Source organism: Ambystoma mexicanum, chromosome 7p, assembly GCF_040938575.1.
Source record: "Ambystoma mexicanum isolate Mex_15411 chromosome 7p, UKY_AmexF1_1, whole genome shotgun sequence".
NCBI lineage: Eukaryota > Metazoa > Chordata > Amphibia > Caudata > Ambystomatidae > Ambystoma > Ambystoma mexicanum.
In genome coordinates this window covers 266,274,706-266,299,417 of record NC_090939.1, presented here as the reverse complement: position 1 = coordinate 266,299,417, position 24,712 = coordinate 266,274,706, and positions in this window count along the sequence as shown.

The following is a 24,712-nucleotide window of genomic DNA, read 5'->3' as shown; positions in this document are numbered from 1 at the left end:
TGTTTAGGTCAAAACTTTTCTACCTAATTGATTGGAAGGGGTACGGACCTCAGGAGAGGTCGTGGGAACCCAGTGACCATGTGCATGCACCTCGATTAGTCAGGAAATTCCACCGACTCTTCCCAAACAAACCAAAACCCCCGGAGGAAACAACCTTGGGAGAGGCCTTGGGGGGGAGTGCTGTCACGATGCCCGCTCCCGGGGAGCCGGCTCAGGCCCTGCGTCCCCGAAAGCGGACATCAAGTCCCCGGGGAAGGTCCCAGCAACCTCTTATAGGGGCCCTTTGGACAGCGTCCTGGCGCCTATGGCGCCAGGCTCATAGAAAACGTCAGTCCTGGCGCCATAGGCGCCAGGCTCATTATGAAAGTGTTTGGGTGCATTTACCTGATGCAGACCATGCTGCAGAACCCCGGCCTCCTTGAGGCCTGAAAGGAACTACTTTACCTGTGGGACTCATTTACCACCCGGGCGTGGTTGGGGAAGGATACATACCTGATTGGAGGAAGGACACATTCTAGGAACTTCTTCCAAGGCTATTTAAACCACACCCGATCAGCCACACGTGCTTCGCGTTGTTCTGCATCTAGCAGCTGGACGCTCACCGTGTCTGCTCCTGCATCTTGACTTCTGCCACACCTGCCAGCATCCTGAATCACCTGCAAAGGAAGGGAACAAGAGAACAGAAGAAGGAAAAGGCCTCACCTGCTAAATCTGCATCCCAGAGACATTTCGCCGACAATCCTGAAAAGGAAGACATTTATTTTTAAAAGCACATCGCATCGATCGCTGCAGCGCCGCATTCTACTCACTTTTACAGGGCGCCTCCATGTTCAGCAGCGACCATTCGGATTCGCAGTCGCGCCCCCGCGCCTAGGGAGAAAAAGACAAGAACAAAGGTGAGAGAAAGAAGGGAAAAGGGAAGCTAAAACTCCATGTCAAGACTTACCTGTTGGGTCATTCCCTTTTCATTTCGGGTCCGCGCCGCATCCAGGCATTTTCGGACCCCAGCCCCTAAGGGGAAAAAGACATCAGCGTTAATGAGTGAATGAAAAGACATTACCAAAACACTCATTAAAGACTTACCTGATTTCCACAAGGATTTCACCGCTCACCTCGGGTCAGTGCCTGTTCCCCGGCATTCCGTACCCCGGCCCCTATGGGGAAAAAGACACTAGCATTAGAACATTAATGCATGGACACAAGGGGAACCACTTATAGAAAAACTTACCTGGAAGCCAAGCAAGTTTGGTTCTCACCCATCCGAAAATCCAGTGACGTAACTGGATACCAACGCGCCCCTGCATCAGAAGCAGGATGGAGAGCTCGTCCTTCCAGACCCTAAGGTGAGACGCTACGGGGAAGCACAGAAGGGTTTTGAGGAGGGTGAGAGGGGTAAGAGGGAGGCCGATTGCATTACCCCGCAGACAGTTAACCCCCTATTCTCACCTACAGAAGGATACTTCTGCGAGTCAGACAAGCCAGATCTGTGGCCCGGTCCAGTCCGTCTTCCGAACCCTGCGCATCACCTTAGACGAGGTCACAGCAGCGCGAACCAGGCCAGCGCCCCCGTGGGAGTCAGGTGAGCGTTACAGGATGGCTCTCTGCTTTCTCATGCTGAACTCTTCAAAAAGGAAGTCATATTTCATCCAGGTTCCAAAGTCCTTCCCTCCTGGCCTTCTTTCTAGCTCTCCCAAGGCTTGCAACATTGGTATCCTCGTTGATAGCGATTTCTGAGTGCGACAATTCATAACTACCACTGCCTTTTCTGCTCATATTAACTTTCTCAATGTTCTGAACATTTGTCAATTTCTTACTCACCACTCTATGAAATCTCTAATCTACACCATTGTGCTCAAGAAACCAGAATACTGCTCATTCCTACTCCTTGGCCTTTCCGCTCTACTTCTTCCTCCCTCTAGACAAAGTCCTCAACTTTGCTACTCCCACTCTGTATAACCTACCCAGATCCTCCTGTAATGGTTTATTGAGAGGCCACCCAAACCTTCACCCAAAACCTTGGTAAACTAAGTGCCATTAAATCGGCAGCCATCCCACACACAGTAGTATTCATATGCTATTTTTTATTAAATAGGCCAATATATATTCTTGAATATACTGTTGTAGACCCGGTTTTTCCTCAGAACCTTTTCCCACTAGTGACATCACATTTTCCTTGGGCAACTACGTGTCTAATTTTAATATGCCAAAGGACCCAATTGAATAATGAGGTTGTATTGTGTGGCTCAGAAGCAACCTCCTGTGCTCAGTTTCCTCCTAGTCTGGGACTCTCATGACAGACCTGCATTGAGGATTCTGTATTTATTTTTGTCTCCATGGCCTGAGTTGACTTTTTTGCTCTGTATTTCACCCCTTTCCTAACTGTGTGTGCTAAATGTCTGTAGGACACATGAAGAGACGGGTGGGGGGAAGCTAGAGGGATTCTGAGATTGATGCTGGTGAGTGGAGGGAGGAAAGTTGCGCTTTGACTAGGGTACCACCTGCTGAGAGGGCTGCAGCAAATTCTCTCTTACATGTGAACCCTTATGGTCCTTTAATTGAGGTAACACATCGTACAATGGATGGAATGCAGAATAACTCTTACACCAAATAATAAAACAGACTCAGGAAGTTGGCAAAAATGTCTCCTTCAACTGTTTTATTTTGAATTGTCTAAAACAGGGAGTTACAATGGTCATCAACGGATGTCGCAGAGCATAGTCTTTCGCACAGCATTTCATAAAAAAGCATTCTTACATAGCAAAAATGTGTCATACGTGACATCATACTACATGGCAAACAACAAAAACCTACGTGGGATTGTGGATGGCTTAATGGGAACACCTAAGTATACTTTCTATATAGGGACGGGTTGTGATTGGGTCTCTACACTCACGTGGACAACTTATGCCCACCCCTAGTGCAAGTCATCTTCAACAGTTATTAGATACATGGTACTTCATTGGCTCTCAAACTATAAGGCCCTTCGTTATATGGCCTTCTACAATTGCTTGGCACACTTGTACCCTTCTAGAAGATTCGATTCACTAACCGCACGCAAGCGGGTACCCCAGCTGTCAGTGGGTGGACTTGACCGTGTCTCCCAACCCAATTAGCCCTACATCTCCCATCGCTAATGCTCTCTGCCATTCAAATAGTCTTTGAACTTGTCATTGCAAAGTGTCACTGCTGCAGAGAATAAAAAGGGGGTATGGGTACTTCTTATCGCAGTTCTGGTCTGTGTGCCCCAACTCCTATTTCCATCCTTGGCTCACATGACGGGAGACCGTATTTCGGCCTGTTTATCAGCATTTAATGGTCTTGAATTAATATACTTGGCACCCATGGTGTTCTCTCTTTGCAACTTAACAAGGGATGCCTCAGCATCTCACGTTCACTGTTAACCATTTTAGGCTGTTTCAGCCTTTAATACCAAGCCAGACAGCCTTCCTTGGTTTTCTTTTGAGCATCAGTTTATTTCTTTGCTGTGACACACGCATAGCTATCAACCCTTCTTTCTCAGTGGGTTTGAGCTTACTAAAATTGTGACATCTAACATCCAGATTCTATATAATGGCGGCACTGCCTGCAGTCGATTTCACTATGTATAGCCAGCATTATGATTACTTAGTGTACTTGCGTTGCTGCATCTGTACAGTTATAAAACGACTTGCATTTTCTGCAGTGCTCTTCACATTTGCGATCTTCATTACACATATGTAAGTTTACACAATCCTTTACTTCGTCATCAGTTTCTATCAGGACTATGCATCCTCTTCTTCAGCCTCTCTTCTCAGTGCATCAAGGCTCACTTCTTATGACATCACCAGCTTCTCTTTCTCTAATTTTCAGATTCCTTCGGGGACTTCTTCCAGGAGATTGTCATTTCTCTGAGGATACATTAGATATGGTTTTCTTAATGGATACTTCGTCTCGAAGACTCTCTGTGGAATAGACACAGTTACTGGTATCAAACTTGGCATGACTTTTGGTTTCCAACACACATGTAGCAGAGGGGCAGGACTTCCTGTAGAGGCATTCGGCTGCTCCTATCCACCCCCCCCTCTGGTTGATCCATCAACCACACCTTCATCAATCTTGACATCAAGACATCCTCTTTTGAAGAAGTGCTTCTTTGGGGTCCAGGTCTTTAATACTCCCTTCAGGGATCCTGCTGATTTCATGTGTTCATCAACATTCCAAGTCATATATCTATATTGTCCATTCAGATTACAGTAGACACATCGGCCCACATACTTCTTATGATTCTTTGGATACAGGAACTAAGATGCTGGCCTCTATGTACTTTCTGATTTCTTCATCTGTCGTCTGTCAATTCCTTGGGTTTAAACCCTGATTCAACTTGAATCATGATCTTCATTCCTACGGTCTTCTTTGCCCATCTTCTTGCATTGTATGATTATTATCCTACTCATACAGAACTCGAACATGATCATCACCAAGATTGCTCCAAAAATTAGAAGATACTCGCCATCGATTGTGGAATCCATGAAAAGATATATGCAAACCAACTGTCATCTACAATATCTTCTGTCTCATCTTCCATCTTGTTGTGCAAGTTGGTCAGCAATGCTATGACCTCTGTCAAGGTCCCATTCTCGTCATCGTGGGAAGGTATGAGCGTGCAACATGATGGTCTGATTTTGGCACAAACTCCTCCTTCCATTGCAGTGATCAAGGACATATCTGTTCTGGAGAGTCATCAGTCTTATGGCTTTCAATTCTTCTCTGATAGCATTGAATCCCTTTATGGTAGTGTTGATCGTCTGCAGGCGCTCCCAGCAAGTGATTTGCAAACACTTTGCATTCGCCATTGTCTGGATCCCAGGCATAAAGATAGTCATGAAGATTGAAGCAGTTTTACTGAACAGCCTATGCTCATACAGAACAGCATCAAAGGCTTTGATTGATTTTGCTGAAAAATAGTTCTCCCTCCCTATTCGGTTGAGAAATTCAAGGGATCTTCTCCTTCTCAAATGGGCATGCGCCTTTGCAAATTCACCAATATTCAGGTCGCTTTGAGGAATCACTAACGCTGGAACATGAATGATCACTAAGGAGCACGTTCCTCTGCAATCTTTGTGCAGCTTCATGTAAGCTCTGGATCCACAAGCCCAATATCGATCCATCAGGACGGCTGTTCCTGCTCCCATTTTGGAGACATCAACTGTAGGTTTGCTGCCTATGTTAGTTCCCACATGCTTCTTTCCTTCTCTTCAGAAACACAATGTGGCATTTGTCAATGGGATTACCATCATTGGACCTGATGGCTCTTCTACCCATGTCAGCAGCTAAGCATGTTCGACCCATGACTTTAAGCACTCATCATTCACTTTTTGCACTTCTCGCACATATTCTGACTTCAATAGATGAGCTGCACAGGACATCAGTCCTTCTTCCCATCCTCTCTTGGTTTTCACTCGTCCATAGACTAGCGTCCGAGATCGTTCCCAGCATCTAGGCACCCAGGGTGTTTGTACTTTATCGGAACAGTCCATCCTCTTCATCTCTTTTATGACCATTTCATCCTGTCCTGCCCTAGGATACGTGAGCATCTTGCTTTTCCATGAAGGCTCCTTTTCCATCTGTGTGGTCTTGATATAATCATCTTGAAATGGATATGACCAACTTTGATCTCCATCGTAGAGTGGCCCAACTTCCTTGGAACTGTCCTCGAGTCATAAATGCAGCAAGGTGAACAAGAAATCTAGCATCATGTTCTGGAATTTCTCTTGCAATAAAAGTTTGGGAAGCATTCATGGCATAAGGTATGCACACGCGTAATAACTCTCTTTGGATGTTCTCTCTCCCACCTATTTCATGTGCTGGTACCACATGTTGTGACCCAAATGTGCTTTGCTATCTAGATAATTATTTATCCCATCATTGTCCTCTACACTTCTCCTTTATCTCCCCCTCAACCTGTCAGCAACCCATGGAAATAACTCTAAAGCAGCTCTGCTCTGGGGGATAACACAAAGGGTCTTAGTTCTTTGGTAATACAGAAATCTACATCAGTTCCTGGAGTGTGGAGGATCAAAGGAACTTCTGCTTTATTTGGATCAGAAAAATAATTTAAAAAATGAATCAGAAGAAACAGAAAGGCACAAAGCATTACTGTAAATATGTATATCATAAACCAACATATTAATCCCCACCACTTATGCCACTCTGGAATTGGTTGCTATTGCTCATTCTCCACCATCATGTTAGTTTCAGCATTCCACATGTTTGCTGTACTCAATTAAGGAAGGAAAAACACTTTTTTAATCAGGCAATTACGATAAGTCTGATAGTTGGAGGATTTCATCTACTATCGCTACAAGCAGCCTTCTTATCACAGGGCCATTCTTAGGATCATGTAAGAAAGTGTAAATGTCCACATCTCTTCTGACAAGGGCAGGATAAGCTCGAAGAATAAACACAAAGATAGCAAGTAGAAGTCTATGGGCATCTCTCTTGGTCAAAACCATAGAGCTAGTGAAACAGGTATGCAGTAAGAAATGATTCAGCGTACTGTTCACGTTTCCAGTTATCAAATCTGAATTCAAAATCCAGTTCAGTCATATTTGTGATACATCAACAACTTTCTAAAGTTTATTTTCAAATATTCCTGCGAATCAAGCAAAGAATTGCACTCCTGCAATAATATCTATGAAGAGTGGCCAAGGGGAGCCACAGTCCAAATGCAAATCTGCATTTATAATCAGCTAGTTGATCTATCGCCCTTCTTCTTTGTCATCGATCGATCCTGCTCACGCTGAAATTCTTCTTCTTGTCTTGCTTCTGAATCGATCGTTTGGGGTTCTGCAGTCTCTCCAATGTGTAGCTTGACGTCGTTAAGGTGAATCCAAACTTGTCTGCTTTGGACGTTTACTGCTGAGGGAATAACATTCTCAACTACAAAAGTACCATCGAACCTTGGCTCCTGCCACTTCCTAGTGAAGTTTTTGACCAGCACGGTATTGCCAGGAAATAGTTTAGTGCTGATAATAATTCTGAAGATCTGGTTGCTGAATGGTTATCATCTGTGTTCTGAGACCAACCCCCCCAGGCGCTTGAGTTTACCTGAAATGAAAGAGATACTAGTGGTCATACATGTCAAATATGCACATAACTCATTTCCTAACATTTCTGCTGTACTCTCGGCATCACTTCTACTCCTCGATGGAGGAGTCAGAGGAGTTCTCATTCGCCTTTCTGTCACTAGTTCATTGGGTGTGAGGTGGTTGTCCAAGCCAGGCTGATTCCTCAAGGCAAACAATGCTAAGGGCAGGCAATGCAGCCATCCCTTCTTCAGCGTTAACTTGAAATTGGCAATTCTCTCTTTAAGGAGGCTGTTGAGTCTCTCACATATGCTGTTTGCTTGCGGGTGATAAGCAGAAGAAAACTTGTGCTTAATGCTCAACAATAATCCTATTTGTTCAAATACTTAATTGATAAAATGTGGGCCATTATCAGATCTCAGATCTTCACACACACCCCATCTTGGGAAGACTTCACGTACTAAAAACTTCACTGCACAGGTGCAGTCAGCGTGTGTACATTGACCTGCTTAGATCCACCTGGGGAAGGTAGACATCACCACTATCCATTACACACCTGCAGCATATCAACATAATCATCATGTAAATGCTGAAAAGGACCATTCGGTTGAGGAATTACTCCTCTAATCGTTTGCAGTGTATGCCCAGCGGTAAACCTTTGAAATATGATGCAATTTACTACATAAAATGCAACGTGTTCTAACAAATATGGTACTAACCAGTCTTCTGCAATTGTTGCATCAAAACTTTCCCTAGTTTTTATTTTTTTTTATTTTTTTTATTAAGTTTTCAAAACCAAACAAAACACACATTACAACTGTTTCAATACGCAAAAAGCATCAGTAGACCATCTTAAGGACTTTCCCTAGTTACATGCACAGGGTAGTGCAGCTGTTCAAATGCAAACCTTAGTAATGCAACTGGCATCAACTGATTTTCAGTGCTGTCCGGTTGCCATAATGCTTCAGTGGGGGATAAAGAAAACATCCTTTGCTTCCATAATTCCTGCTCTTCCTGTAGTGCACTGCCTTGAATCTCCATGAATTGCATTCTCGGCAAATGATTAAATCCTTCTGTCACTATCATAATCATGACTACTTTCTCCTTTACATCTGGAGTATAAAAACGTGAAATGTCTGGTGAATATGCAACCCTTTTCGCTTCTGTGTCTGCGGCTTCATTCCTGCAAGAGATTAAATCTGTGTGCTTAGTATGAGTGCCACATTTAATGACCGCTATAGCTCCCGGGAGTTGTAGTGCGTTAACAGGCCTGTCCAATAAGGATGTGTGCTGCACTGGAGTGCCGTCTGTTCGGAGGTAGCGCCTCCTTTTCCAACGCGCTAGCCCTACATGTACGGTTGACCTCACGCAGGCAGAGTCACTGTACACCATCACTTCCTGGTCTTCATGATTCTTGAGCGTGACAATAAGGGCTACTAATTCTGCTGCTTGCACTGAAAAGTGAGACGGTAGTCTTGCACATGCTACAATCTCAAACTCGCCATTTGCTATGTGCATTATAACAGCTGCGCCAGAATGCCTTTCTCCACTAGTTTGATCAATTTCTGAAGAACCATCAAAAAGAGAATCTCCCCTTCTGACAATGCATTCTCTTTTAAACACGGTATAACATCATAAAACTCTACATAGTTAGCGCAGTCATGCGCATGCTTCCCTTCAGCTATTGGCTCAGCTACAAATGTGGCAGGATTCACTATATTACATCTGACAACTTTAATCGCTGGGTTTGAGATCATTACTTCATAAACAGAAACTCTCTGGGATGTCAATGTGCCTTTGGGTTTTTCTAAAATGGCAAACAGCATGTTCTACAAAAAGCAACATAGAACAGCCATTACAATACTTGCAGACTTGTCTATTGCGAACACGGCAGCTGCCAATGACTGTTCGCAAGGAAAGTGGACTTTCATAACTGGGTCGAGAATCCCACTATAATATGCTATATGTGCCCCAATGTAGTCCTCTGTGTAAACACTGCAGTCATGACTGTCCCATTTGTGTGTGAAAATCAGAAAAACTACCCAGCATAATGGGGAATTCCTAAAACAGGAGCTTTACAAATTGCCTTCTTTAACTCTTCAAACCCTTCCTCCATTTCCTCAGTCCATTCTATTTTCTCCTTGTTTTCCTGTGCTTTCTTCAGAGCCTGCAAAAGGCATCTGGTGTACGAACTATAGTCAAACACCCATGCTCTTACATAATTACATTTGAGTGAAGCATCACTTCCCATGCACTGGCCTCTGGTCTTGCACATTGCTATGTGACAGACAATGTGCTGTCTGCACATCTATTTCAACAGCTATGAACATTTTTGACTTCCCCATGCTGTAAGGTAGGAGTGCACAAACAAAGCATTCTTCCTCAGAATTTTGCCTTCCAACTTCTTTCATATGTTGGTACCATATGTTATCTCCCAAGTGTGCTGTGCTGTCCAGGGAGTCGTTTAATTCGTTGTTGTCTTCTTGTGTGTTTCTCCTGATTCTTAAGGTTTTTCTGTAGGATTGCCATATTCACATCCTTAACCGCATCCATATAGCTTCTTCTTGTTGGAGGATTTTCGGGTATCTCCATCCGAGTTCTCTGAATAGTAGAAAACGCTGTCATTCCTTCCTTATCTCTTTGCCTTTTCCTGGCTTTGGCTATCAACGGTCAAATTGATTCTGCTATCATCTCTTCACATGATAGTTTTGCAGGACTTGTACTTGTTCTTTTCATTGGATCTGGCGTGCCTGTCATTGCTGTCTCTGTTCGTTTAGTCTCTAACTCCTTTTGTTTCTTTAAAAGTTCAGCTTTCTCCATTTGTCTCTTGACTTCACTTGGCGTGGAACTTCTCATCATAGGTTTTTCAAACTTCTCCCATTCTTTGGACTGTGGTTCTGTAGTTATTGACACTAGACCAGGTGTATATGCACTCATCGTTTGCGTGTGTGTGTTTTTCATTAACACCTTCTCATGTTTGCTCTGCCGACCCTGTCTCCGGCAGTTCAATTTGTTTGTTACCACAAGTGTGTGTGTGTTATTGCTCATCACATCTATCTCAAGTTAATTCATTCCATCATCAGACATTCTAGGGACTGGAATGACTATGTGAGGCCTGGGTACCTTCATGGGTTTCATGCGTACATCATTAGGTGGGTGCACTGGAAACGGAACGCTTTGTGCACCAATGAAAAATGCAGTTCGAATCGTCAGTGACAATAAAACAATAATGAAGACTATGGGCCTTATTACACGGATGGCGGTAATGGTTAACGGTCACCGTTAATGGTAACGGTGACCGTTAACCATTACCGCCTTACTATGAGGTCCCTTAGCGGGTTAGTGCTTTAACGCTTGCTTTTTGCAGGCGTTAAAAACCAACCCGCTAAGGGACCTTGGTGCTAATTACGGCACCGCAAAATTGTGGTGCCATAATTAACACCTTCCCCATTCCCATTATGCCCTATGGGGCAAAAATTGGAATGGGGAAGGACAGTGGTGGAAGGGGGAATTATCGCCCCGCCAACCTTGGAATGGGGCGGTAATTCCCCCTTCCACCAAGGCGGTGCCGGTATTTTACCGGCATGGACCAAGGTACTAATAGCACCTTGGTCCATGTGCTAATACCGCCATCCGTGTAATGAGGCCCTATGCATAGGTAAATGATTCCTTTGTAGGCCAACTTACAACCCTTATTTCCGAGCCAATACGAGCGTCTTTTCTCATGAGGGAGGACAAGATTACTATTTTGGTTGCCCATCTCGATCATCTAAGGAAATAAAACGAACTCTTTAATGCATTCTAGGTAATGTCGTTATATCCGGGTTCTGCAGTTTCTGCTTGTACGTTGCAGATACTGGAACGATTGATCTCTTTGCCTGAATAATAGATTGTCTCTTGTCTCTGGAAACAGTTCTCTTTTCCATATACGAAAATGTCAAATAAGGTAATAAGTTCAGCAAGTCTCTAATTTGCATGTTCAAAATAAACAAGCTCCAAGTCAATGCCTCTTATTTGTCTCACTCTAGAAGACATGTCGTTTCGTTGTCAGCATAAACAGGAGTAAAGTTCTCTGGCAACACTTTCTCGATCTGTCCCTCGGCGGAAAGTTTACATTCTTCTGTGATTTTGATGAGCTTGAAGAGCAACCTGAATTATGATTCCGTTCAGGATTATACTCAACCGTTCTGCGTTTGCTGGATCTAAAAGAAATGTCAAGACATCAGTGTGTCTCCCGACAAGATCTGGACAGTCTTCATTTAAGCAAAAGAATAGCACGCTGACAAGCCTATTCGCTGCTTCTTCTGCTGGGGACATTTGTCTTGTCCTCGCTGTACTCCGGAGGAAAAAGGAACTGCTCGGCAATCACAATGAGCAGCCTCCTTATTGTCTTTTCGTTTTCAGGGCCCTGAAGAAAGTCGGTGATGTTAGTGAGCCTTCCCACTACTGACGGGTATGACCTCAGTAATAACTCAAAATAGACCAAAATGGCCTTAGTGATGTGACTACCACGTGACACCATAAGTGAGTCCAAATAAAGCTTCTGTGTTAAAAGAGATTGTCTTACAATTCGTGTGTCCTCGATCGAAATTTGGCATATCTTTTCTTATCAAAGCTTCAGTATGCCTCAGTCCAAAGTTCAAAGTCAACAGACTATGTTGTGGCTTATACATGTAATTTTCTTCTTCACCCTGTAACTAGGATGCACAGAGTGTCCGTGTTTATGTCCTTAACCTCTTATTTTTCTCAGAGGAAATGTCCAAAATTAAGCCACAACTTTGCACAAAAGTTCTTTGCCTTTGCTTTGCTGGTCATGCATCCTTCTTCCTCGTCATGGATCTTGTCTGCACATGCTGTGGTTCTTCCCCGTCGTCTGTAGTTTCTACGTGTTGGGGTGAGGGCAGAGGGTCTTCTCTGATGAATGGCTTGATGTCACCCAAAAAGATCCAGGCTTCTTCCCTGTAACTTGACTGCAGAGGGAGTGACGTCCTCCACTCTGAAGGGACCGTTGAACCTTGGCTCGTCCCACTTTTTTCTCATGTGGTTTCTCACCAGGGCCGTGTCCCAAGGGAACAGTTGTGGAACATGTAAACCCTGAACTTGGCCTGCTGTAGCAGTAGTATCCCCTTCTGTGTTCTGTGTTGCCCTGCAACCTTTTTATCGTTGCTGCAGCTGTCCTGAAATTACAGTAAGACAAGATGTCATGCAGTTCAAGTAATTTTGCATTTCTGATCATAACACTTCCCCTATTGGCTGAGCATCACATCTAGCTCTATCTTGGGGTGTTAGTGGCGTGTGCATCCTTCTGCCTGTTAGGATTTCATGCGGCGTGAGATGGTGGTCAGAATCAGGCTGGTTTCTGAGCGCATACAGTACCAGTGAAAGGCAGTGTAGCCATCCCTTCTTTAGAGTAAGCTTCAACTTGGCTATCCTTTTCGTTAATAAGCCGTTGAGCTTCTCGCATACTCCATTTCCTTGAGAATGATATACCGAAGAAAACTTGTGCTTTATACCAAGCAACAAGCGGATCTGTTCAAATACTGCATTAACAAAGTGAGGTCCTTTGTCTGACCTCATGACCTCACATATTCCCCATCTGAGAAATACCTCCCTCACCAGAAATTTGGCCGCACAGGTAGAGTCTGGGTGTGTACATGGACCTGCTTCTATCCATCTAGAGAATGGACACACCACAACAATTAGGTACCTGTACCCGTAACATACTTGAATCATATCGACATAATCGATATGCAAGTGCTGAAAAGATCCATTGGGCCTTGGAATGACTCCTCTAATTCCACGTAGTGTATCCCAGCCGTGAACTGTTGGCAGATTATACAGTACACCATAAAAAATGCAACGTGCTCTGCAAGTTCGGTATGAACCAGTCTTCTGCAATTGTCGCTGCTAGATTCTCTTTTGTCATGTGTGCTGGATAGTGTTACTGTTCCAGTGCTATTTTCAATAAGGCTATAGGCATCACCGGTTTACCAGTGCTGTCTTGTTGCCACAAGCTTTCAGAGGGGTTTAAAGAACACCTTTGCCGCTTCCAGAGGTTCTTTTCATTGGGTTTTCTCCATATTACTGTAACATTCAAGTTCACTTCGTGCAACAAACATTCTCTCATGCACATCAGTTATTTCCACATTCATTATCATTTCGTCTTTGGTCGCCACACGCTTGGCTTCTGTTTCTGCTGCTTGATTTCCTCGTGAAATCAAATCTGTACCTTTCAAGTGGCCACAGTGCCCACAGTGAGTTGTAGTGCCTTAATCAGCCTGTCCAATAAGGCTATGTGTTGCACTGGCGTGCCGTCCGCTCTGAGGTAGCCCCTCCTTTTCCAGCATGCTAGGCCTGCGTGCACTGTTGATGTCACATAGGTGGAGTCACTGTATGCCTTTACTTTCTGGTCTGCGTGATTCTCGAGTGCGAGTATCAACGTCAATAAATCTGCAGCTTGTGCTGAATAATGAGATGATAATCGTGCACTAATGAGCACTCGAAATTCTCCATTTGCCGTGTGCTTCATCACAGCAGTGCCTGTATATCTCTGGCCATCATTTTGATCAATTCTTGAAGAACCATCAACGAAGACGATTTCTCCTTTTGCCAATTAATTTTCTTTCACTCTGGGAATCTCATCATAAAATTCTTTATAGTTCACAAAGTCATGTATTAGCTCTCCTTCAGTGACTGCCTATAAACATAGCTGGGTTCACTATCTTACATGAATTTATTTGAATCGATGGATTTGATATGATCACTTCATAAGCAGAAGCTCTCTGAGATGTCAATGTGCCTTTTGGTTTCTGCAAGATAGCAAATAATGCATGCTCAACGAATAACGTCATTGAGCATCCCATCACAATGGTTGTAGCCTTCTTTATGGCGAACGCTGCAGCAGCTAAACTTTGTTTGCATGGGAAATGACCTCTCATTACTGGGTCCAAATTCCCACTGTAGTATGGAAGGGGCTTGTACCCCAATGTGGTTATCTGTGTGAGTACTGCCGTCATGACACTGCCATTTGTGTGTGAAAACAGGTAGAGTTCCTCTGCATAATTGGGAATCCCTAGAACTGGTGCCATGCAAATGGCCTTTTTTAGTTCCACAAATCCTTCTTCCATGGTTTGGGTCCATTCAATGTGCTTTCTTTCGGGCTTGTAACAAGGACTTGGTATAAGAGCTGTAGTCAAAGAACCATGCCCTGACATAATTGCATAATCCTAGAAAACTCTGCATTTGTTTAATCGTGTGTGTGGCTTGGCTGTATTTAATATGGCTTCAGCCCTTTCAGGGGTAACCTTTTTCCCCTCAAGCGATATATCAGCTGGCCTATGTACACCACTTCTTGCTGACAATACTGTAACTTCTCTTTGTCAACTTTATATCCTTTCTCAGCCAATACAGTCAGTAGCTGAATAGAATCATGTCTGCACGTTTCCTCTGTCATGCCGCAAATTAAGTTGTCATCCGCATATTGCAAGACAACACTCTCTAATGCAATATTGCTTAAGTCCATCTGCAGGACTCTGTTGAAAATTGAAGGAGACTCGCACTACCCCAGAGGAAACCTTGTACTTTTCAGACACATTTGTCTGAACGTGAATGATGTCAAATCTTATGAGTCTTTGTGCAATGGGATTGAGAAAAATGCATTTTTCAAATCAATCACCGTGAATTTTTCGCCTCAACAGGTATATTACATAGGATTGTGGATGGGTCAGGGACTAGAGGGAACTCAGCCTCTACAATATCATTTATCAGGCGCAGATCTTGGATTAAACTCCAAGACCCTCACTTTGATTTTTTAATCGGATAAACCGCGGTGTTGCATGATGACTCTGATGTCACTAAAATACCCTGCTCCATCATAGCAGATATTGGGGGTCATTACGAGGTTATAGGTAATGGAAAAACGATGCCAGTAAAGGATTACCAGCATCGGATACTGCTCCGGGCTATTCTGACCTAAGACCCTGGTATTAGAGGCACCGCTAATAACTTAATCCCTGAGCAGATCCACACCCTGGACCGTCTGGACCGGGACACTATACTCACTATTGTGTACATGATACACGACAACATTGTCATCCTCATTGAAATACGCACCGCCATCCCCCCTCTACTCAAGGTAGTGTCGGTGCTCCACTTCCTTGCCACAGGCACCTACCAGCACACAGTGGGGCACATGCATGGCATATCACAACCCTTATCTTCTCACATGCTGAACCAAGTACTGGATGCCCTCCTGAAGCACACAAGGGACTATATATCCCTACCAAGGACTCCCCAGAAAAGTTGGCTTCCATGCACTGGCAGGCATGCCAAATTGTATAGGTGCCCTCGACTGCACCCACGTGGAGTTGGTGGTCCCGCATGCCATGCAGGTGGTATACCGCAACCGCAAGCAATATCACTCCATCAATGTGCAGATGGTATATGACGCCAGCAAGATCATCACACATTGTTGGACCCAATATCCCGGATCAACTCATGACTCAATGGTCCTGTGGAACTCCACGCTACCACGCTACTGGAGCGACATGCAGGACGCAGGCCTGGCTGCTTGGTAAGTTGCATGACAGGCACATGGCAGTGAAATGGATGGATAGATGCACACACCACCATGGTGTCATTGTTGATGTGACAGCACAATGTGCACATCACAAAACACTGCCCTAAAGCATCCCTAACCGAACATGACAACCAAATCCCATAGCAATGAAGTCAGCTGGACACCTATCACAACATGGCAAACTTAAAAACACCCCACATCCCACAGCACGTCCACTACCCATCATCGTACCTCAGCCTCTGTAACATAATCCAGCAATATGCTGCGAATAATCACTGTCTAAATATGTCTTCAGCAAATCACTACACAGGACATGCATCCATAGGTGTGCACTGAACAAAATAACCAAGGAAATCCACAGCTTGTCACAGGGCCACCACCACTACAGAAGTGCAGCATGTCACCATCGTAATAATCTGTGCTCAATGCCGAATATTGCAGAGCCTACTTCCAACGCTGCCAGTTAGTAAATCATACAGAACACAACACATCACTAATTTCACACAAACACAGCAGTATGCATCACAATGCATGAGCAACATCAAGGCATTGTACACCGTGCATCATCTTGGAGATGCAACCCACACCATAAGTCCATGGCATAGAAAACATTGAGGACATTAAAATTGTGTGCATACAACCAGAGACATGTGCATGTGACCAACGATAATCTGCAGGCATGTGTGACTAGTACAGCTGTCCATCATGATTCGACTGACATATACCTTTTATTGCCTCTCCTGTAGGTGATAGTGGCTATCCCTTGAAGCTGTGGCTCCTCACCCCTGTCCGAAACCCACAGAACAGGCACAAGGAGGACTACAATCATTCCCATACCCGTACCCGTGTGGTCATCGAGCAGACCTTTGGCCCGTTGAAGGCACGGTTTCGCTGCCTTAGCCGGTAGGGTGGGGCACTCCACTACAGCCATGAGAAGGTGGCCAAGATCATCATGGCATGTGTCATGCTGCACAACATGTGTATCCGACGGAATGTGCCCGTGTCCCCTGACATTGAACTGCAACCACCTGGTGATGATGAAGGGGATGACGAAGATGTGGGTGCACATCATCGCCGTGCTGATGCACAGCAATGACGTGCTGTGCGTCAGTCAGTGATTGTACAATATTTCTGACACACATGGGTGCAGAGGCTGACATGAAAGTCGGACAGAGGGCACTGGGTGTGGGAGTACATGAACAATATGCACTGTATATCAATAAATGACACATAGGCAATAAGGAATGTCCACTCAAGGTTGTTGTTTTTTTAACACAACGGGTGTATTTTAACAGTCCAAAAAAAATTAAAGTGCTGAAACCCTCCACCCCACACATCCTCACCACCTTCCCCCTGCCCCACAACTCCCCCACACACCCTCACCCCTCTCCACCTCCCCCACAACTCCCCCCACACATGGTGTCCAAGCAATTGTCTATTGCCTTCATCAGGCTAACCCGTCTACATCCTGCCACTCCCTGCACCAGGTGGCGCCATGGCTGAGCGGCGCAGGGTGCGTGCCGATCTGCGTAGGGGGCTGGATTGCGTGGAGCTTGAGGAAGATGGGGTGGCCGCCTGCTCCATTCTGAGGGCTTGATGCTCAGCCTCCATTGAATCAGCAATGTGGGTGAGGACCTGCCTCAGGGCAGACACCTCCTCACACAATCTATTTGTGCTTTCCACGATGATCTACCTCAGGGAGGCAGTGTTGTCGCACCCCTCCTGCCTTGCTTGGACACTGTCTGTGATGAGCTGTCTCACAAGGGCAGTGAGTTCCTCCTGCCACTTCGCAGCGTGTCCTGCCTGCTGCACCCCCGCCAGTACACCAGTGGAGGTGGAGGGTGCATGTGTTACATGGGCAACTGCATTTGGGTCCTCTATGGGACTCATGATCCCTTGTATGGACTCACCCCCAGACTGCTCAGGGGTGGTGTTGCGGTATGAGTCGACAGGTGTGAGCTGGGGGGATGGGGCCGGACTTGGTGTAGCAGGTAGGTTGGAGGGGTCGTCCACAACAGGCACACACACCTGTCCCTGCACGTCGTCATCTGTGAGGGGTTGCTGTAGCTGCTGCATCCCCAACAGAGCTGTCCTCTGCAGATTGTGGCCCTCCCACTCTCTCCTCTGCAGGGGCCACAGGTGTTGTGGGTACTGTGGTAATGGGCCTTGGTGGCACCAGTGCCGTGGCATCAAGGGCTGGTTTGGTTTTTGGTTCCTTTCGTAGCTTGTGTGGGTCTTTGGAAGTGGAAGGCATGTTTCCTTCATCCCTGGGCCTCTTCCGGGGTGTATTCGCCTGGGGCGGTGAGTCCCGGTCCTCGCTGTCAGGGTCTGAGCCTGTGGGGGACGAAGAGTGGGATGGCATGAGTGATGGTTTGACAAGCACCATGCAAACATTAGTATTATTGCTCATCTACACATTAGAGGGGAATAGGCAGTGGAGTTTTGATGATCAAGTTGCTTGCTATATGGGTGGATCATGCAGGCATCCATCAGGGTCACTCATGTTGGGGCGGGCGTATGCTATGTGACATGCATTTCTGTTGTGGCCTGTGTGCAGTGTGACTTATGCCTTTTTCATATTTGTGTGGTGTCTGTTAGGTATGGCATTGCCATGCTGCAGGCATGTGCATGTGTCTGTGCTGCAGACGACAACTAGGCTGGGAATGTGTATGTATTGGGCCATGCCTTGCTTCTTTAGACAGACAAATTGGTGGACTGTCATCAGACTTTGCATTACAGTGTTTTCTTGGGCTACTCACCTCCCTCCGCCGAAGATGTGGCGCCACACTCCATATCGCCCATGCCTTCGATGGCCTCTATGCCAATCGTGCTGGCACAGATCTCCTCTCACCGGCTCAGCTTTATTGGTGAGCTTGCTCCTCCACCAGTAGCCATGGCCTGGCTCCTGTTTGTGGACAGGATGTTCCTGGCTCGCAGGCACAGGTCATCCCATCTCTTACGGACGTACTTTGTGGTGCGGGGGGTGTTGCCTACCGTGCTGACCCTTTGGGTGACTAGTTCCCAAATTTCCTTCTTCTTGAGGACTGCCTCCCTCTTGAGGCTGTTTGCAAATACGACATCGGCATTGTCAGCCAGGGTCTCAGCCAACATGGTGAGCTCATCCTCGTTAAAGCGCGGGACCAAATTGTATAGGTGCCCTCGACTGCACCCACGTGGAGTTGGTGGTCCCGCATGCCATGCAGGTGGTATACCGCAACCGCAAGCAATATCACTCCATCAATGTGCAGATGGTATATGACGCCAGCAAGATCATCACACATTGTTGGACCCAATATCCCGGATCAACTCATGACTCAATGGTCCTGTGGAACTCCACGCTACCACGCTACTGGAGCGACATGCAGGACGCAGGCCTGGCTGCTTGGTAAGTTGCATGACAGGCACATGGCAGTGAAATGGATGGATAGATGCACACACCACCATGGTGTCATTGTTGATGTGACAGCACAATGTGCACATCACAAAACACTGCCCTAAAGCATCCCTAACCGAACATGACAACCAAATCCCATAGCAATGAAGTCAGCTGGACACCTATCACAACATGGCAAACTTAAAAACACCCCACATCCCACAGCACGTCCACTACCCATCATCGTACCTCAGCCTCTGTAACATAATCCAGCAATATGCTGCGAATAATCACTGTCTAAATATGTCTTCAGCAAATCACTACACAGGACATGCATCCATAGGTGTGCACTGAACAAAATAACCAAGGAAATCCACAGCTTGTCACAGGGCCACCACCACTACAGAAGTGCAGCATGTCACCATCGTAATAATCTGTGCTCAATGCCGAATATTGCAGAGCCTACTTCCAACGCTGCCAGTTAGTAAATCATACAGAACACAACACATCACTAATTTCACACAAACACAGCAGTATGCATCACAATGCATGAGCAACATCAAGGCATTGTACACCGTGCATCATCTTGGAGATGCAACCCACACCATAAGTCCATGGCATAGAAAACATTGAGGACATTAAAATTGTGTGCATACAACCAGAGACATGTGCATGTGACCAACGATAATCTGCAGGCATGTGTGACTAGTACAGCTGTCCATCATGATTCGACTGACATATACCTTTTATTGCCTCTCCTGTAGGTGATAGTGGCTATCCCTTGAAGCTGTGGCTCCTCACCCCTGTCTGAAACCCACAGAACAGGCACAAGGAGGACTACAATCATTCCCATACCCGTACCCGTGTGGTCATCGAGCAGACCTTTGGCCCGTTGAAGGCACGGTTTCGCTGCCTTAGCCGGTAGGGTGGGGCACTCCACTACAGCCATGAGAAGGTGGCCAAGATCATCATGGCATGTGTCATGCTGCACAACATGTGTATCCGACGGAATGTGCCCGTGCCCCCTGACATTGAACTGCAACCACCTGGTGATGATGAAGGGGATGACGAAGATGTGGGTGCACATCATCGCCGTGCTGATGCACAGCAATGACGTGCTGTGCATCAGTCAGTGATTGTACAATATTTCTGACACACATGGGTGCAGAGGCTGACATGAAAGTCGGACAGAGGGCACTGGGTGTGGGAGTACATGTACAATATGCACTGTATATCAATAAATGACACATAGGCAATAAGGAATGTCCACTCAAGGTTGTTGTTTTTTTAACACAACGGGTGTATTTTAACAGTCCAAAAAAAATTAAAGTGCTGAAACCCTCCACCCCACACATCCTCACCACCTTCCCCCTGCCCCACAACTCCCCCACACACCCTCACCCCTCTCCACCTCCCCCACAACTCCCCCCACACATGGTGTCCAAGCAATTGTCTATTGCCTTCATCAGGCTAACCCGTCTACATCCTGCCACTCCCTGCACCAGGTGGCGCCATGGCTGAGCGGCGCAGGGTGCGTGCCGATCTGCGTAGGGGGCTGGATTGCGTGGAGCTTGAGGAAGATGGGGTGGCCGCCTGCTCCATTCTGAGGGCTTGATGCTCAGCCTCCATTGAATCAGCAATGTGGGTGAGGACCTGCCTCAGGGCAGACACCTCCTCACACAATCTATTTGTGCTTTCCACGATGATCTACCTCAGGGAGGCAGTGTTGTCGCACCCCTCCTGCCTTGCTTGGACACTGTCTGTGATGAGCTGTCTCACAAGGGCAGTGAGTTCCTCCTGCCACTTCGCAGCGTGTCCTGCCTGCTGCACCCCCGCCAGTACACCAGTGGAGGTGGAGGGTGCATGTGTTACATGGGCAACTGCATTTGGGTCCTCTATGGGACTCATGATCCCTTGTATGGACTCACCCCCAGACTGCTCCGGGGTGGTGTTGCGGTATGAGTCGACAGGTGTGAGCTGGGGGGATGGGGCCGGACTTGGTGTAGCAGGTAGGTTGGAGGGGTCGTCCACAACAGGCACACACACCTGTCCCTGCACGTCGTCATCTGTGAGGGGTTGCTGTAGCTGCTGCATCCCCAACAGAGCTGTCCTCTGCAGATTGTGGCCCTTCCACTGTCTCCTCTGCAGGGGCCACAGGTGTTGTGGGTACTGTGGTAATGGGCCTTGGTGGCACCAGTGCCGTGGCATCAAGGGCTGGTTTGGTTTTTGGTTCCTTTCGTGGCTTGTGTGGGTCTTTGGAAGTGGAAGGCATGTTTCCTTCATCCCTGGGCCTCTTCCGGGGTGTATTCGCCTAGGGCGGTGAGTCCCGGTCCTCGCTGTCAGGGTCTGAGCCTGTGGGGGACGAAGAGTGGGATGGCATGAGTGATGGTTTGACAAGCACCATGCAAACATTAGTATTATTGCTCATCTACACATTAGAGGGGAATAGGCAGTGGAGTTTTGATGATCAAGTTGCTTGCTATATGGGTGGATCATGCAGGCATCCATCAGGGTCACTCATGTTGGGGCGGGCGTATGCTATGTGACATGCATTTCTGTTGTGGCCTGTGTGCAGTGTGACTTATGCCTTTTTCATATTTGTGTGGTGTCTGTTAGGTATGGCATTGCCATGCTGCAGGCATGTGCATGTGTCTGTGCTGCAGACGACAACTAGGCTGGGAATGTGTATGTATTGGGCCATGCCTTGCTTCTTTAGACAGACAAATTGGTGGACTGTCATCAGACTTTGCATTACAGTGTTTTCTTGGGCTACTCACCTCCCTCCGCCGATGATGTGGCGCCACACTCCATATCGCCCATGCCTTCGATGGCCTCTATGCCAATCGTGCTGGCACAGATCTCCTCTCACCGGCTCAGCTTTATTGGTGAGCTTGCTCCTCCACCAGTAGCCATGGCCTGGCTCCTGTTTGTGGACAGGATGTTCCTGGCTCGCAGGCGCAGGTCATCCCATCTCTTACGGATGTACTTTGTGGTGCGGGGGGTGTTGCCTACCGTGCTGACCCTTTGGGTGACTAGTTCCCAAATTTCCTTCTTCTTGAGGACTGCCTCCCTCTTGAGGCTGTTTGCAAATACGACATCGGCATTGTCAGCCAGGGTCTCAGCCAACATGGTGAGCTCATCCTCGTTAAAGCGCTCCTTGCGCTGGCGGGCGGCACCTTTTTTGACTGCCTTGGGCATTATATAGTTGTTGGAGGTTGATCTACATACTCAGCAATATGTTCCAGGCCCTGGGTGCTGAGGATAGCAATGGATTGTGTTTTTAAAGATGGCCGCCATGCTCTTTCCCGTTCCTGTGCGATGATGCTACTTCCGGTTCCGCTTATTTACGGGCACCGCTAATAGTGTTCCATTTTTGGGACTTTAGCGGCATGCTGGTAATGTCGTTGCCGGCATGGCGCAAAGCTTGTGCCCACGAACTCGTAATAGCCCTCTAATAGCAGACTCTTTACTACATGGACACGGTATTTGCTCCATGCCAGTATGGACAGTTACTTACCTCCAAACTCGTAGTGAGGCCCATTGTCTTGAACATCCCTTCATCTGCTTCCCTAGACATGGGATATTGTCGTGCTTATGGTAAAATTGCTCCTGGTTTCAATTTAATCTTTACTTCTCCGACACATTTCAACAAGCCTACGTCATACGGGCCTGTAGTCCACACTGCAACAAGCACTTTTGCCATGTCGTCGTCAAAATATTCAGGACGTTTTTATGCCAGCATCATTCTCTGGGGCACTTCTCTTTTGATAACTTTTACAGAATAAATGAGATTAACCTCAACTGTCGTTTCCTCTACACATGTTTGCTCTTCAAACAGATCATCACCAGTGACGTCAGTCAATCTGTACCCTTCCTCAATAGCGATTACTGTGCACCATTGTCTGCCTTTGTCATCACAACCGTCGATCAATGCCATTTTTCCGCGCGCTATGGCTGTGTGTATTGCCAAGGGAAACACCTGTCCCTTTTCCTCATGCATAGGTATTCTTGGCCTAAATAGAAACTCATCTGGGGTTCTCATTGGTTTGTCTGGTAGCCATGACATTAATATGCGCACTCCATACGAATATTTCTGGTTGCAATGGAACAGCTCTCACAGCCGTTTGTCCTGCGTATTCTCTAATCATTTTGCAGATGTTCAAATAATGCATTCCTGGAGTTGAACATACTATGCCCTTCTCCGTGAACGAGATTGTCATGTTTAACTTCGTCATTAGGTCTCGTCCCAAAATATTTGCTCGGGGTTTGCCTCGAATACACCAGTGGCACATTGATGTCACATTCTCCTATGGAAACTGGAAGTTCGTTTGTAAAAGGAACACAACTTTTTGCTCCTGTGAAGCCCTGAGTATTTATGGCATTGCCGGACAAAGAAAGCTTGCCTTCACGTATACGCGAGCGTGTTGCACCTGTGTCAACTAAGAAAGAATACTCTTTATCCCCTATAAGAACATCTACCCTTGGTTCCTCGTGAGGGTTTGGTGTCACTGATAGGATAGAACACACCAGGTTTCCCAGTGAACTGTCCTAATCCATATATAACTTTGTCCCATGCTGAGTGAATGGACTTCCTCCATCACTAGTGTTATTTCTCGTTCCAGAATTCTGTACCTGTCCTGTAAAATTTGTCGTAGTCTGAGGTTGCAAGCTTTTCTGTGCTCCCGGCGCTTGCTGTTGAACCATGTGATTTTGTGCAACTCCATTTCCACCCTGCTGTAAAAACACAGGTGGATTCACCATCCCTACTCTTGTTCCTTGGTCGTTTTGCACCATGCCTTGACTTCTGCACGTGCGTGCTAGATGCCCTGTCACCCCACACTTCCAACATATTAGCGGTGGTCTGATTATTTGCCCATTTGACATATCCTGATTGACATTTTGCATGTTTTGAAAACCTCCCGGATTACCTTGGAGACCTCCCTGATTGCTCTGGAAACCTCTTCCTCGAAAGCCTCTGCGGTTATTGCCTTGATCAACCTGCCTTTGACTTATTGACCTGATGTATGTTCGATCCATCTGTGCTAGTTATCATTACCACTTCAATGGCATATTTTGACAATTTCTTCTGCACTCATTTTGCCCCTTCAGCTTTTCGTGCAGTCTCTTTTTTTGCGATTTTTGTCTTGCAGCAGCCTGCAATCGTGAGCTATGGTCAACTGTATTTCAGACCACGGTTTGGCCTTATTTCCTACCAATTTCTTGAGCTGCTGTACCTGATCTGGCAGCCCTTGGCATAATATATGGTAAAACACGGGTATGGATTTCCCCCAAGATTCGCAAGTTTCCAGCACCCATGTGTCCTGGAAATTCTGGATGTAAAGCAAAGGATCCTCTGACACCTTCATTTTACGTGTCATTATAGCTCTCATGTCTGAAGTATCCGGGTATAGCAATCGTAATGCTTTCCCATACCGCGGCTCTGTAATTGTTAAACGGAGCTCCATCATGCGCGATATTAACTGTAGTTACGCCAGGGTAACCTGCCCCTGTCCACACATCGTCAACTCTATCACCAAGTATGGCGATTAAAAGACCCTTAATATCCCCGATAGCTAACGTGTTTCCTCCCGTCATTTTTTCTAGCTCATTTATCCATTTTCCGGCTCCCGATGTTAACAATGGAAGCTTATTTTTAGATTTTCTAGATCCATGTGTGGCCAGGGTATATACTGTGGC